Source organism: Loxodonta africana, chromosome 2 (genome assembly GCF_030014295.1).
Source record: "Loxodonta africana isolate mLoxAfr1 chromosome 2, mLoxAfr1.hap2, whole genome shotgun sequence".
Classification (NCBI taxonomy): Eukaryota; Metazoa; Chordata; class Mammalia; order Proboscidea; family Elephantidae; genus Loxodonta; species Loxodonta africana.
Genome location: NC_087343.1, coordinates 212555291 through 212571119, shown reverse-complemented (window position 1 = coordinate 212571119; position 15829 = coordinate 212555291). Strand labels below are relative to the sequence as shown.

The following is a 15829-nucleotide window of genomic DNA, read 5'->3' as shown; positions in this document are numbered from 1 at the left end:
GTGGCATTTTGTACATTTCCAATGGTGTACAGTTGTCACCTCTATGTAGTATCAGAACTTTTCCATCACCCCAAAAGGAAACGTCTGTTTCCCACAACCTGCCAGCCCTTGGCAACCACCAATCTGCTTTCTGTCTCTATGGATTTGCCTAGCCTGGATAACCCTGATGGCGTAGTGGTTAAGTGCTACGGCTGCTAACCAAAGGGTCGGCAGTTCAAATCCACCAGGTGCTCCTTGGAAACTCTATGGGGCAGTTCTACTCTGTCCTACAGGGTCACTATGAGTCAGAATAGACTTGATGGCGCTGGGTTTGGTTTGGTATGGTTTGGATATTTCACATAAGTGGGATCATATGGCATTTGTCCTTTTGTATCTGACTTTTTTACTCGGCATAATGCTTTAAAAGTTGATCCACGTTGTAGCATGCATCAGGTCTTCATTTATCTTTATGGCTGAATAATATTCCATTGTGTGTATAGACCACACTTTGCTTATCCCTTCACCGGTTGATGGACACTTGGCTTGGTTCCACATTTTGCCTCGTATGACTGATGCTATGAACACTCATGTACAAGTTTTTGCTTGAGCATATGTTTTCAGGTCTCTTGGGCATATCATATGCCCAGGAGTGGAATTGCTGAATCATATGGTAATTCAGTGTTTAACGTCTTGAGAAACTGTGAATCCCAGGGCTGTTTTGAACACTCTTGGGGTTATGGTTGGAAACAAGCATGATGGAGGAAAGAGGGTTTGCAATGCAGTGGTATCTTGTCGTCACTGGAACACAGTAGAAATGATGCCAATGAACTTTCACCCCTTCCCCTCCACTGTCCCAGGCCTCCTTCCCATGTCTTATCAGTTTCTTGAGGCCACCCAGCCCCGCCAGCACTGAGGCCTCTGCGTTCCACCCCCCATCCACCCTGAGCTCCAGGGGACCCCTCTTCTCAGCTGGGCAGTCCTTGGAGGGCTGACCCTGTAGAGTCCCCTCTGGGAGTGGGTTGGGGGTGTCACACCCCTTTTGGCCGAGTCCCACCTGCAGCCAGGCCCTGGGTGGGACCACTGCAGCTGGTGTTCAGAAGCAGGCAAGTGGACTCCTGGGTGCCCAGCCGCCCATCTTTCCATGCCGAGCCCCCTCCCTCCCACTGGGAGATGCGGCTCACCAGGAAGGGCAGACCTGGAAGTGCAACCAATGGGGGTCAGGTAGGTTCTTCTGGTCTGAGGCAGGAATTCAGTATTCACTTGCCAGCCCTGACTGCTCACCCTGTGGTGGGTGCTGCTCAACACACAGGGGACCTAGTGCTGACCAAAAGAGATGTGATCCCGCGGGACAGCTACACAGTGCAGGGGCCAGGGCAAAATGAAAATGCAGGGCCCTTGTTCCAAAATTATTAAGAATCTCAGGATGGCAACAACAGAGGCCCCTCTACCTGTCCATGTGGCAATGCCCTTCATTGCCTGGGCCCCTGCCCTCAGGTGCCGTGTATTCTAGAGATTCCATTGCCATCTGAAGGAAGCATAATATGATTGACATCTGCAATTTAAAATGTTCTGGTAGCCACATTGAGAAGACTTAAAAAAAAGAAAAGGTGAAATTAACTTTAGCAATATATGATATTTAACCCAATACATCCAAAATGTTTTCATTTCAACATGTAATTAACATAAAACACTGCTGAAATATTTTATAGTCTTTTGCTTGTACTGAGTCTTTGAAATCTGATGTGTGTCTGGCGTTCAGTGCACATTTCAATTCGATGAGCACATTTAGGTGCTCAGTAGCCAGGCCCTTGGGTTGGGCAGTGCAGACAAGAAGCAATGCCGTGTTACCAGTCGGAGATGAGGCAGCTGCAGGGCAGGGAGAATCCTGGTGGTGGGAGTGTAGCCGGAAGGGCTCCTCTGAAGATGGGCATCGAGCAGAGGCCAAGGCCAGAGTCGGGAAGTGCAGCGCCAGGTGTGCAGGGGCATGAGGCCAACTGGGGAGCACTGCCCAACTGCCCGCTGCCCGCTCTGGGGCTCCAGCCTGCAGATAGCATCTAGAGCTCAGGAGCCGAAAGAGATCTTAGAAAACATTGGCTCAGTTGCCCGCTTTAGAAATGGGGAGACTGAGGCTCAGAGAGGGGTTATGGCCTGCCCAGGGTCACACTGAGCAGGGAATACCACCACAAACACTGCTTCCTGGCCGATACACCGCACTGCCCAGTGCCCAGCCCAGGGAGGACCCAGGCCTCGCCTCTCCCTCTCTCCTTCCTCAGGAGAGGGCTTGCGCTGTGCAGAAGCAGTTTTCTGGAACCGGCCCAGGTGACTTCCTTCTGGCTTGGAATCACGGGAGGAGGCTGGCTGGGCCAAGCCAAGCTCTGTGTGGGTGGACATGTATTGGGACGGAGCCAGCACATTAGCCCTGCCAGCAACACAGGCATGAGCAATGACGCTGGTGCCCCCCAGGTTCCAACAGCAGCCAACCCACAGCTTTACATGCGGCTGAAGCCATTTACAGAACTGCCACCGTCTGGCCACTTCTACTCACTCCACAAAGACAGCTACCTTGGGAGCCTGCGGCTCTCTCTCTGGCTGGACTTCTAAAACAATTGTAAAATACAACAGAAAATTCACCAGGGTAGCCATTTTGAAGCCTACCATTAACTACATTCACAATATGGTGCAATCATTACCATTATTTAGTTCCAAACATTTACATCCCACAAAAGAAAACCCCACACCCATCATTAGCATCATCCCCTAAACTCCCTCTACCCACAGCCCCTGGCAACCACTAATCCTATTTCTGTCTTTATGTATTTGCCAACTCTGGACATCTCATATAAGTAGATTCTTGTAACATCTGACTGATTCTGAATGACCCTGACTTCCACTTACTGTGAGCCCTGATAAGCCCACTTCAACCAGAGGTGGGAACATCACACCCACCACCTCCTTTAGTCCTCACACCCCCAATAGCAGGGGCATTTATAGAGGAGAAATGGGATCAGACAAGCTGCATAGAGAGTAAGTGGAGGAGCTGGGATTCAAACCCGGGTCTGATTCCCCAAGTTGCGCCCCAGGAAAAGGGAAACCCGGGACATGCCACTTGCTCTTCTGGAGTTCTAGTGAGGCCCAGAGGTGGCAGTGACCATATAGATGGGTGTCAGCAACTTTATCTGCAAGGGGGATGCTTCTCAGGGGTCCCTGTGGGCACCAGACCCCAACTACTTGCAGGCACTTTATGAATGAGGAGTGGCCCCTCAGGCTGTTGTCACACCAAGGCAGGTCAGGGCTCGGGAAGAATGGATGGCCCACACCTGGCCCAGGGGTGAGGCTGTGTTAGGGACCAGCTGCTGTGCCATGAGGGCCTGTTTTCAGGGAGGAGCCCTAGGAAGCCTCAGGGCCGTGGTGCCCAGAGAGGAGGAGAGGATGGGGGTATGGGGCTCCTACACCCTGGGCAAGGGGCCTGCACCTCCAAGGTGGACACTTTGAGCTTTGTACAAGCTGCATGTGTATCTGTTCAAAAAATAATTATGTTAAAGATAAACCAAGACCACACAAAACATGTACATGAGTATTTATAGTAGCATTATTCATAACAGCTGAAAGGTGGTATGGTGAAATAAGTTCCTTTGTGTGGCCTTTTGCCTTGGTTCTTTGGAAAAACAGCTTGAGAGATTTTTCCTCTAAGCCCTGAGGAGTTTCCTTTGCCTAATTTTCCACCCTGGAGGGTTTGTTACTTTTGTCCAGGTTGATTGACATTTCCTGAGTAAGCTGTAAATGATTTGCGGTTTGATACTTTTTGTCTGGTCCTGGGTTGCAGCCTAACCTGTAATTGGTATGTACCTTGCAGGGATTGGTCAACATACTATGCAAATGAAGGTGACTATAGACTATGCAAATGAAGTTACTATAGCCTACTATGCAAATGAAGTGTCCATGGCCTGAGGATTGGTCAATTCATGGCTGTTATCAATTGAATTAAAAAAAAACAAAAAAAAATAGCCTCCCTAAAATATGTGTTGTAAATCCGCACAGCTATGCCTGTTGGGCCTGTGGTTATAATCCCATTTGGGAATGGGTAGTCTTTGTTATGTTAATGAGATGAGATTCGTATAGGGTGTATCTTGAGTCAATCTCTTTTGAGATATAAAAGAGATTAAAGGAGGAAGCAGACCAGTGATGGGGTAAGATAGATGCCAAAACACATGGAGATCTCCAAGGAACCAGGAAGCCGAAGCTGAAGAGACAAGGACCTTCCCCCAGAGCCTGTTGATCCTGATCCTGAGTTGTACCATTACTTCCTTAATGAACCATTCAACTGTAAGTATGATCTGTGAGTTCTGTGTGACCATTGCAATAGATTATTGAACCTAGAAGAGAAGTAGAAAGTGCTGTGGGAGTGTCGGCTGGTGTCAGAATTGGTGAAAAGGTTGGAGAGTGGAGGTATGTCTGACATCTACCTCATAGGTATCAGCCTTGGGCTGATCTTAATTGGCATTATCCCCCTTGAAGTTAGACAGGTTCTGCTGCTACTTCTACTCCCGCCATTTTATAGGTGAAATAACCCAAGTGCCCATCAACAGATGAATAGATAAATGCAATGTTGTGTATCTGTGCGATAGAAGTCCACATACATGCAATCACATGGATGAACCTTAAAAACATCCTGATGAGTGAAATAAGTCAGTCACATAAGGCCACATATTGTATGGTGCCACTTATACCAAATGTCCAGAATAGGCAAATCCACAGAGACAAAAAGCAGATTAGTGGTGCCAGGGAATGAGGGTGGGGGTGGAAATTTAGAAGGATGTTGGAGTCTGAGCAGGGTGAGGAGGGCACCTGCCAGGGGAGAAGGAGGTAGCAGAGATGGGAGTTGGTTACATCCAGGGGGACTGAATAAGTAAGCAAAGTATCAAGAGGAATGGGAGCCAGGTTTCTCATTACCAGAGAAGAGTTATGAATACAGAAAGGGAGAGAAGCAAAATGAATCCTGAGGTGTTGAATTGAAGTGGAGGCATTGGTACGAACTCACGGTTTTCAATATACACATAAAAAACAGTCAACCAGCATTATTTGCAGGCGTTACGTTCTATAAATTCACCACAAACCCTGAGTTAGCGAATAATGGACCATCGCTCCTGGGGAAATACAGGGCAAGGTTCCTGCGAGCCTCTGGTCACATTTTCATCAACTGATCAATGCATAACCTTGTTTTATGTGTGTTACTGTTTAAAGACATCTTATTTAATATATATTGTTGATTCATTAAGATGGAACTCAACGGCCAACAGCACTATAACATATGCCTGTATAAAGTTTATCTAACACACATATTTTCTCTGTAAGACACGTCATAACCTTCTTGTGCTTAGGAACACTAGATAGCACTTCAGCACTACACATTAAAAAAAAAAATTTTTTTTTTTAAATAGAAAAATCACCACCACCGCCAACAACAACAAAACCTACAAAAATTGGGAAAACGGCACTAAATAGACCGCAAGAAGGACACTTGTTTAAAGTATGAGAGCTGAAACAAGAAGGCAGAGTGTCACTTGTTCAACCTCACCTGGGAAGGTATGTGTGAGTGTTAGTGGTGACTCAAATTTTAGGCCACTCTGCGCATGTCCACGAATGACCACCAGTATCGATTTGGGGGCTACAAGTAAACTCTAGTAAGCCAGAAAATTCACAAATATGAAATCTGTGAATAATGAAGATAGACTGTAAGTATATATATGTATGTAGCTCTGTCCTCTGATAGGTTCTGGGGTTGTAACACCCCAATAGCCTAGTGCCCACGTCTTGGTTTCTAAATACCATTTTCCACTAGGGCTTCTTGGAGAAATGGCTGACTGCAGGGCTGGGGCAGGGAAAGTACAGAAAGAGCCTGGAACATCCTGTTGTGCCATAAAATAAGATGGTGCTTTTTACCCAGAATGAGGGAAACATGTCAAAACTGCATGGACGCCATCTTGAAAAGGGGCACCCAACGGCCAAATCAGGGTAATAAAAAAAAAAAAAAAAAAAACCCACCACTATTGAGTTGATTCCGATTCATAGTGACCCCATAGAATTTCCAAGGCTGTAAATCTCCACAGAAGCGGACTGCCACATCTTTCTCCCGAGGAGTCACTGGTGGCTTTGAACTGCCGACCTTTTGGTTAGCAGTCAATTGCTTTAACCACTGCTCCACCAGGGTAACAGGAACATCAAAATAAATAGTCATAATAACAGATTACACCCCCACGGAGTAAATAAGTCATAATAAGTCCTTGTGGCTATAAATAACCAAATAAACAAATTGAATGTTTGATGAAGAATGGGATATTTACATCATCTCAAAGCACCTCCCCACAAAATACATAGTCATCACGGTGGAGAAGCCTGGCCGACACCGTCTTAATCCAGTGACCCCACCTCTTGGTATTGCTGCTCCCTTCACAGACCTGCTGCTTTCCCTCTTGGGCCTTTGCTCACCCCACTCCCCACTGGCGTTCCCCTCTCCACCTACCTATGACACCTGAACCCTACCTATGATACCTGGCCACCTCCTTCACAGTGTGCTCTCAGATCACTCCTGCCGCAGGCAATTTGGAATCACCTTTCATTCACTCAGTCAATATTTATTATGCTCCTACTATATAGTTAAATACTTGGCTGCTAACAAAAAGGTTGAAGGTCCAACTTGATGGCACACAACAACAACATATGCCTAGCAGGAGGATAACCCTGGGTATATAGCTCGTATTGACCAGGGAGCTTCCTGTCTGCCAGGGACCGTGAGAGCGTCCTGGAGGAGGTGACACTTCTCTGTGCTTTACAGCTGAGATGGTGCGAGGACACAGTGGCAAGGTGGGGAGGGAAATGTTTCAGGCAGAGGCATTGCATTACAGGCACGAGTCATCACCTCACCGTTTGCCCCATTTGTGGGAAGAAGCCACAGGGCTGGGGGTGGGGTGAAGAGATGAGGTGGAAGGAGTGGATGGGGCAGCTGTGAAGCCCCTCTGTCAGTCTGAATTTTAGTTCAGGGTTTATGCGCCAAAAAGATTGTATCTGTAAGCCGAAGAGTTTGCGAGAGACAGCAAGCCAGGTTTTGACCTTGGAGAAGTTGCCTAAGCCCTCTGAGCATCAGGTCCCCCATCTATGTAATGAGGGCTGGGTTAGACAATATGTGGGCAAGGCTGGACCCACGGAATTATCCATCTGGAAGGAAGTTTAGGGAGATCTAGTTCAGGGTCTCAAATTCAGACATCCACTGGGCCAGGCAGGTCATAGGACGAGGGGCACATGGCCCACACATGAAGAATGGAGGCTCTCTAGCTCCCGACCAGCCATAGCTTCTGGTTTCCAAGTAGTGCGGGAACCCTGAACTCTGTGAGAAATGCTCAGACTTTGTGAAAGGGGCTCTTCACAGAGTAGGCTCCAGCAGTGGCTGCGAGGGAGTGGCTGCTCTAAGCCATGTCAGGAGGCAAGGGCTGGGTGCCCACTGGAGGGTGCAGGTGGGATCCATGTGAGCGGCTGCATCCTCCCAGCACCCCCGGCTGTTGTGAGAAAACAGAACACACTTAGCGACAGTTTTGGCCCCCAAGCCCCCAGTTTGAGACTTTTGTCAACTCCCTTTCTGAGTCTACTGTTCCCCATCCTTAGTGCCAAGCTCCTGGAGCCTCACACTGTCACCTCTCCCAGCCCCACCCCAGGCTCCTGGCTGCTTCAGCACCAGCCTGGCACCAGCAGCTATTTATCAAAAGGGTGGGCCCCTAAGCATCTGGTTGGATGTCTATGCCAGGATGGGTATTTGACCTTTTTCCTGCAGCCTACCAGCCATGGCCTTGGCCCTCCGGGGAGCCTTGTCAAAGCACTCTCCCCAAGCTGGCTGGTCAGGAGGTCAGGCGAAGCTGGGACTTTTGTCAGCAGAACACACAGGTGTATAAGGGCCCAGGAAGTCCACCCTCTCATCCCTGCCCCTCTCTCCCCAACTACAGAGCCTTTCCTTGGGACTTGAAGGTTTGGGGCTTCCTGAGACCAGGCTATACTTAAGGCCTGTTATGCCAGCCCCCTGGAACTGATGCTAAGAGCCTCAGAAGGCTGCAGGATTCAGGGAAGATGGTCAAAGAATTTGGGGGCCACGAGGCCTTGAAGGCATGTGGAGGGGCTGGAACTCAGTGATAATTCATAGGAACAGGCTTTCTGTGCTTCCTTCATTCCAGCTTGGCCTGGAGGCTTCTACCCCACCCCATCCCCACCTTGCCTCAGCTTCTGCCTCAGCTGGCCTTGCTCCACCACTCACTGTGTGCTCTCAGGGAAGTTACTTGACTTCTCTGTTCCTCAGTTTTCTTATCTGCAAAAAGGGGATACTAATAGTGTCTCTGAATCAGAGAGGAGGCTGGGAGGGTTTGACCATGCCGGGCGGGTAGCACGATGCCTGGCACCCGCGGGCAGCTCAGATAAGTGTGTCGTGTTGTTATTACTGGTATTGTTATCACCACCCTTCCCCTGACAGCGGGGCCTCCCAGTTCACTGTACACAGGGTGGGGGAAGCAGCTCCATGCCTGGGCCGAATGTGGGTAGGGGGAGCTCCTGCCTCGTCATGCCGCAACCAGCCTCAGCCTGCAGGGGTGCAGTTCTCACCCATACCCCCTCTCTCTCCAGCCAGCCATCGAGGACACTCAGGTTTCTCCCGTGACAGTGCCTGGCTGTCAACATGGGCAGTGTAGCATCCACCGTGACACGAAAATAAAATACAGGATGTCCGGCCAAATCAGAATTTGAATGATTTTTTTTAGTGAGTTGCTATGAACTGGAATCAACTTGACGGCAACAGGTTTGTTTTTTTTTTTAATACTCAAAACCAACCAAACGCACTGCTGTGAAGTTGATTCCGACTCACAGCGGCCCTATGAGACAGAGTAGAGCTGCCCCATAGGGTTTCTAAGGCTGTAAAGCTTTGCAGAAGCAGAATGCCACGTCTTTCTCCCGAGGAGAAGCTGGTGGGTTCAAACCACCAATCCTTCGATTAGCACCTGAGTGCTTAACCATCACTGTACCACCAGGGCTCCTTTTTTTTAGTCTAAGTATGTACTGAATATTGTATGGGACATATTTATACTAAAAAATTATCCACTGTTTATCTTAAATTCAAATCGAACTGGGCATCCAATATTTATCTCTATATATAATAAATAGATGATAGACAGATAGATAAATATACGATCCACAATCTATGCCCAGGGAAGCAGCAGTCAAGGAATCAAATGATGCATTGCCTTGGGCAAATCTGCTGCAAAAGATCTCTCTAAAGTGTTCAAAAGCAAAGATGTCACTGTAAGGGCTAATGTGTGCCTACCCCAAGCCACGGTGTTTTCATTCTCCTCATATGCATGTGGAAGCTGGACAATGAATAAGGATGACTGAAGACGAATTGACGCCTTTGAATTGTGGTGTTGGCGAAGAATATTGAATATACCATGGACTGCCAAAAAACGAACAAGTCTGTCTTGGAAGAAGTACAACCAGAATGCTCCTTAGAAGCAAGGATGGTGACAGTGCATCTTACATATTTTGTCAGGAGGGGTCAGTCCCTGGAGAAGGACATCATGCTTGGTAAGGTAGAGGGTTATCGAAAAAGAGGAGGACCCTCAAAGAGATGGATTGATACAGTGGCAGCAACAATGGGCTCAAGCAGAACGACGATTGTGAAGATGGCACAGGACCAGGCAGTGTTTCATTCTGTGGTACATGGGGTTGATATGAGTCAGAACCGACTTGATGGCACCTGACAACAGCAACATATATACGTGTGTGTATATATATATATATATATACACGAGACAGTGGTGGGTCAGAGGTGGAATTCTCACCTTCCACGCAGGAGACCCAAGTTTGAGTGATGGCCAATGCACCTCAAGCACAGCCACCACCTGTCTGTCAGTGCAAGCTTTCATGTTGCTGTGATGCTGAACAGAGTTCAGGGGAGCTTCTGGACTAAGAAAGACTAGGAAGAAAGGCCGTTGATCTACTTCTGAAAATCAGCAAATAAAAATCCTAGTCTGGTTATGGGTCACAATGGTCCGATCCTTTATGCGTGGGGTCACCATGAGACGGGGGCTGACTTAACGGCAGCTAACAACTATATATATATATATATATATATATATATATATATATATATATATATATATATATATATATATATATATATATTTTTTTTTTTTTTTTTTTTTTTTTTCCTACCTCTGGCAAACTTACCTACAACTCTTCCCATTTCTGGGCACTCAGGCCCCCAATTGTAGGTTCCATACCTCTTTGCCCGTGGATCTGCTCTGACCACAGGCTGGAGGGGTGGGGATGCACCCACTGGCACAGTGGCCTCCCTGGCATATTTGACACCTGGGACAGATTGTTTTTAACACCCCCTTCCTCAAGTGACCAAATTGTGTCCTGTAATAATCATGAAACAAAACTAATAATACCAATAGCCAGAAAAAGAACGCAGATGGTGAAAATTTTCTTTCATTGAGCCTGGCATATACAATCATGCTGGAAAAAAATAAAAATGAAAAATAATTTATCGAAAAAGGAATAAGAATATATACCTCCATAATGGTCAGTCACAGTAATGAATAATAACATGGTTTCTCCTTTCAAGCTTTTATTTCTTTGTCAAGACTCACCATCTTCACAGGTTCATGTTGAATAGCCAGGTGTCTCAGTCCAGCTTCTGTCACAACTGATGGAAGGACACTTTTTATGAAGTTTAATTTTGAAGGATTTCTTTCCCGTGAAGAAATAGATACACAAATGTTAGGAAAGGTCTTCAACATATGGTAAGTTACGAAAAGATTTATAAAAACCGCATTTTACAATAAATTCCCAAACTTGCAACACTGTTCGCGTCTTTGTTTCATTGGGATTAATTCTAGCAGCTTTCAAATGCCTCTACGGCAGAGAAAATATTGAATTAAAATGAAAACTTCAAGTGGTCACACAAAATAATGTAACAGAAGGAATTCAGATTCTACAGCTTGTGAAGCAGGAATTGGTGACCTGGGTTTTCTAACTTCCTTTTCTCGGAGTTATTGTTCTTCCCATCTCCCATGGCCAAATTAAAAAACAAAAATTGTTAAAACGAAGACCCCAAGACCTTACCTGTCAAGCCCCCATCAGGATCCTGGAAAGCATCCTAACCTTCATCACCAAGCATGGGCCCAGCCCGCCCTGGCAGACAGGCTCTGCTCCAGAAACAGCGTGTTCTAAGGGAAAGCGATCCCTGGAGGGGACATTTGGGAGCAGCGAGGAGGTGCGTCACTGAAGCTTGGTCGGGAGGGAGAAGTCCTCATGGCTCCCGTAGCTTGAGCCCTTTCTGTGAGCTGAGCTGGCACTGAGCCCTGGGGCAGAGTTTCATTTCATTGAGTTTGCAGAACAACCCCATGAAGAAGAGAACTGTCCCTACCTGCATTTTGCAGATGAGGAAACTGAGGCTTAGAGGGCCAAAGTCATCTGCCTGAGGTCTCCCAGGAAGTTAGGGAGCAGCCAGAGGGGACCCACGTCAGATCACACCCCTCCTCTGCTTAAACTTCCATGGCTCTGACTTCACTCAGAGTAAAGCCAGGGTCCTTTCCGTGCCCATACCTTGATTGGTCCTTCTACACCGTTACCCCTCTCTTTTCCTCTCCTATCCCCCCACCCACCACCCTGCTCCAGCCACTCTGGCCTCTCCATGGTGCTGGACACACCCAGCTCAGGCCTTCCTACTTACTGTCTGTCTGGAGCGCTCTTCCTGTAGAGGTGGTAACTGCACAGCCCTCCGGTTCTCCTCCAGATCTGTCCTATGGGCAGCTCCACAACACAGCCTTGCCCAGCCTTCTGCTTCAGAATGGCGGCCTCCTGTGCCTCTCCTGCAGCCAGAATGCCCGGATTGCTCTTCTTCTTGATGCTTAACACCATCTGACCATGCACATATTTTACTTATTGACATGTCTCTTTTCACCAAAATGTCAGCTCCACAGGGCAGGGATTTTCACCTATCTTTCTCATCACCGTTTCCCCAGGGCTTAGAACACTACCTGGTGCCTGAAGCAGGTTGTCCTTAAATGTTTGTTAAATGAATAAATGAGTTGGGATTTGCACCCAGGTGGTTTGAACTTAAATGAATTAGCAAAAAAAAAAAAAAAATACTGACCAGAAACCGAATCTACTGAACTGAAAATCAGACCCAAGTATTTTAAAAAGTTTTTTTGTGTGTGTGTGGTAAAATATATATATAACAAAACATTTGCCAATTCAATACTCTCTCTACGTATAATTCAATAATCACATGTATTGATTGAAGTTCACCATGTACGACCATTCTCACTATCCTTTTCCAAATTATTCCACCACTGTTAACATAAACTCAATACCCCCTAGGCAAAAACCTCCCCTTTCCTCCTCCCTCCACCCCTGGTAACCACTAATGATTTGGGTTTTCATATATTTGCTTATTTTATACTAGTAACAGCATACAGCGTTTGTCATTTGGTGACTGACTTATTTCACTCAGCGTAATGTTTTCAAGGTTCATCCATGTTACGACATGTATCAGGACTTCATTTCTCTCTATGGCTGAATAATATTTCACTGTATTTACATTGTATATTATTATACAATGAATAATATTATTCAGCCATTCACCCTTGATGGACATTTTGCTTGTTTTCACCTGTTGGCTCTCGTGAACAGTGCTGCGGTGAACATTGGTGTATACAGGTGCCTGTTTGCGTTCCTCCCTTCACTTCTCCTGGGCATCTACCTGGGATTGAGATGGCTGGGTCATAGGGTAGGCCCATGGTTAACTTTCCGAGGAACTCCCAAACCGTTTTCCACAGTGGCTGTACCATCGTGTATTCCTATCAACAGGAGATGAAGATTCCATTTTCTCCAATCCTTGCCAACACCTGTAATTTTCCTCTTTGTTTTTTGATCGTTGCCATTCTAGTGGGAGTGATGTGGAATCCCACTGCATCTCCGTAATGATTAGTTGGCAGTTCAAATCCTCCAGCCGCTCCTTGGAAACTCTATGGGGCAGTTCTACTCTGTCCTATAGGGTCACTATGAGTCGGAATCGACTCGACGGCAACGGGTTTGGTTTTTTTTGTTTTTTTTTTTTAATGATTAGTGGGATCCCTGGTGGCGAAGTGGTTAAGAGCTTGGCTGCTAACCAAAAAGCGGGCAGCTCGAATCCATCGGCTGCTCCTTAGAAACACTATGGGGCAGTTCTACTCTGTCCTATAGGGTCGCTAGGAGTTGGAATTGACTCGATGGCAACGGGTTTGGTTTTTTTGGTTTAATGATTCATGCGAGGCCCCGGGTATCAAAAACGGTTAAGCGCTTGACTAGGTTGGCGGTTCTAAACCCCCAAAGGCACCTCGGAAAACAGGCCTGAAAGGTCACAGCCTTGAAAACCCTAAGGAGCAGTTCTACTCTGCACACTTGGGGTCCACGTGAGTCAGAATCAACTCGATGGCAGACGACAGTAACAATGATCAATGATGCTGAGAATGTTTCATGTCCCTTTTGGCAATTTGCATATCTTTTTTGGCAAAATGTGTATTTGAGTCTTTCACTCATATTTCTTTTTTTAGCCTTAGGCATGGTCTTTATTCACTTGGACACTGTACAAATTTAAAATTTCATTTTGCTGCAAAAAGAATAAAAATAATCTTCATATAGGAATCCATTTGTTACTGTACATCTTTCTAAATCTGCAAATGGCTCTAGCTGAGGGGAAATGAACAAACAAGGGGGCTATCCTCAGGGACCAACCCACCCAGGTTGCTATCTAGAGATCTCTGTTCCTTCTGGTTAGCACCCCACCACCACCTACAGGCTCTCAGGGCTAGGGCCGAGCAGAAGTGGGGTATATGAGAGGGCAGGGGGAGCCATAGGGTCAGGGGTGGGCAGCAGCAAAGGCTAGAGGTGGTGCTGGTAAGCCCCCAGCTCCACTCTATCCTTCCTTCCTTGGGGGCAGGGACTGGCAGGAGCAGGGCAGCGGGGCTGAACAAGCTGCCTTGTGGGGGTGAGGGTGGGTTTGAGGTTCTGTGCCACTGGGTGGCAGCAGATCCTGGGCCTGGGGAGGGCACAGGTGGGAGAGGGCTCCAGGAAAGGAGAGGTGACATTTTGGCTCCAGGATGGAGGGGCTTGGCCCCTTCCTCTGCTCTCCTAGCACAGTACAGGTGTGGGTGCAGGAGCAGGGGTGGGAACTGTGGCCAGGACTGTGCAGTGAGGGAAGCCTGGGGAAGCCAGGAGCCTGTGGCTATGTTGGGGTAGTGTCGGGGGAGGTCCCCCAGCTCAGATAGTCTGTGTCCAGTCACACAGGGCAAGTCCCTGTCAGGCAGAGGTGAGAACAGGCACATTGGAGGTCACAGACACCTTTACTCTCGACTAGGTTGTAACTGTAACTATGGTCTTCAGGGGGCAGAGAAAGACGGAGGAAGGGGGCAAACACTTCTAAAGACATCAGCTCCTCCAGCAGTTCTGAGCTCATGCATTCTCGTGTGAGACCCAGGATTTCTGACAGCCAGTGGAGTCTGCTTTGATGGGCTCACAGGAGGTAGGAGGTTGGGTCTGGATGAACTGCCATTGCTATTGCTGCCCAGGAGGGCAGAAGACTGCAGTGGCCAGGTGTCCAGTGCTGTGGGGCCCAGAGGAAGTGAGCTGAGCTTGCCACTGTCCCTGCTGTCGGTGCCAGGGTTGCCTCTTACTGTGCTCTCAGCTGTTGGGCCGGCTGCCCCCTGGGCCTTAATGCTGCTAGGGACAGGGAAAGGGGTGGTCAGCTGGGGACTGCTTGAGCGTGAGGCTCCCTGAGGCTGGGCCAGGGTAGGCTTGGGCAGAGACAGAGGGATAGAGTCAGCAGGTGGGCCCTGGGGCAGATGTTCGGGGGGTGGCACAGGCACAGCCACAGGCGGTGAGCTCCATGCCCGCTTGCTCACCAGCAGCACTTCGAGGGGACCACTCACACTCTTCAGGGGAACCTGGTGCTCCTTCTGCCCCTGAGGTCCTCTGGGATGGGCACTCCAGGCTGGTGCCTGATGGGCCAGATGGCCAGGAGGGCATCTCCAGCAAAGCATCTGCAGATGTCCTCACGAGTCACGTAGGCCACGCAGCTGTTCTGTACGTCCTCTGTGGCATTCTGGGTGCTCTGCTGTGCCCACGCCTTGTGCTGGTCCAGTTCTTATTCCCGCCGCTGCAGCTCCTCCATCTCTGCCTTGAGCCCGGTCAGCTCATCCGCAGCCTCCCAGGTATGCAGCCAGGCCTACGACCTTCCACTGGTTGCTATTCCTGGATTTGTTCTCTACCAGCCCGATACCTTCCAGTTACACAGCTAGGGGGTCAATGGCCAGCTTGAAGTCAAGCACGCTGTCCTTGGCCTCCTGCAGAAGTTACACGAACTTGGTGGTGAGAAGTCCCAGGCTCTTGTCATGCTGGCTCAGGGTGCCCAGGGGTGGTGGTACCTGTGGCCCGGCCTCTGCCATCATGCCTGCCTGCCGCCTCACCGTAGCCAGGCCAGGCCAGGCCACACAACCTCTTTCATCCATTTTTCGATTGGGTTGTTTGTCTTTTTGTTGTTAAATTGTGGTAAAATTCATTTTTTACTTTTTATAATAGAAATTTTGAACAAACATGAAGCAGTAAGGATAGTATAACACGTCACCTAGAAGCAACAGTTATCAACACATGACCAATCTTGCTTCACACCCAGCTTCATCCACCTCTCCCCTTCCTGGGTTATTTAGTAAATTACCCCCAAAGTTTAGCAGTTTAACAAAACACAGGTTCTGTGGCTCAGGGATCTGAGTGCAGCTTA

The 15829-nt window shown here is 48.1% G+C and overlaps 1 pseudogene; it reads right to left on the bottom strand.

Annotated features, from left to right (window-relative positions):
* Positions 1-1007: 1007 nt before the first annotated feature.
* LOC100677311 (transcription factor E2F4-like) lies at positions 1008-15497 on the bottom strand (annotated as a pseudogene).
* Between the last annotated feature and the right edge of the window lie 332 nt (positions 15498-15829).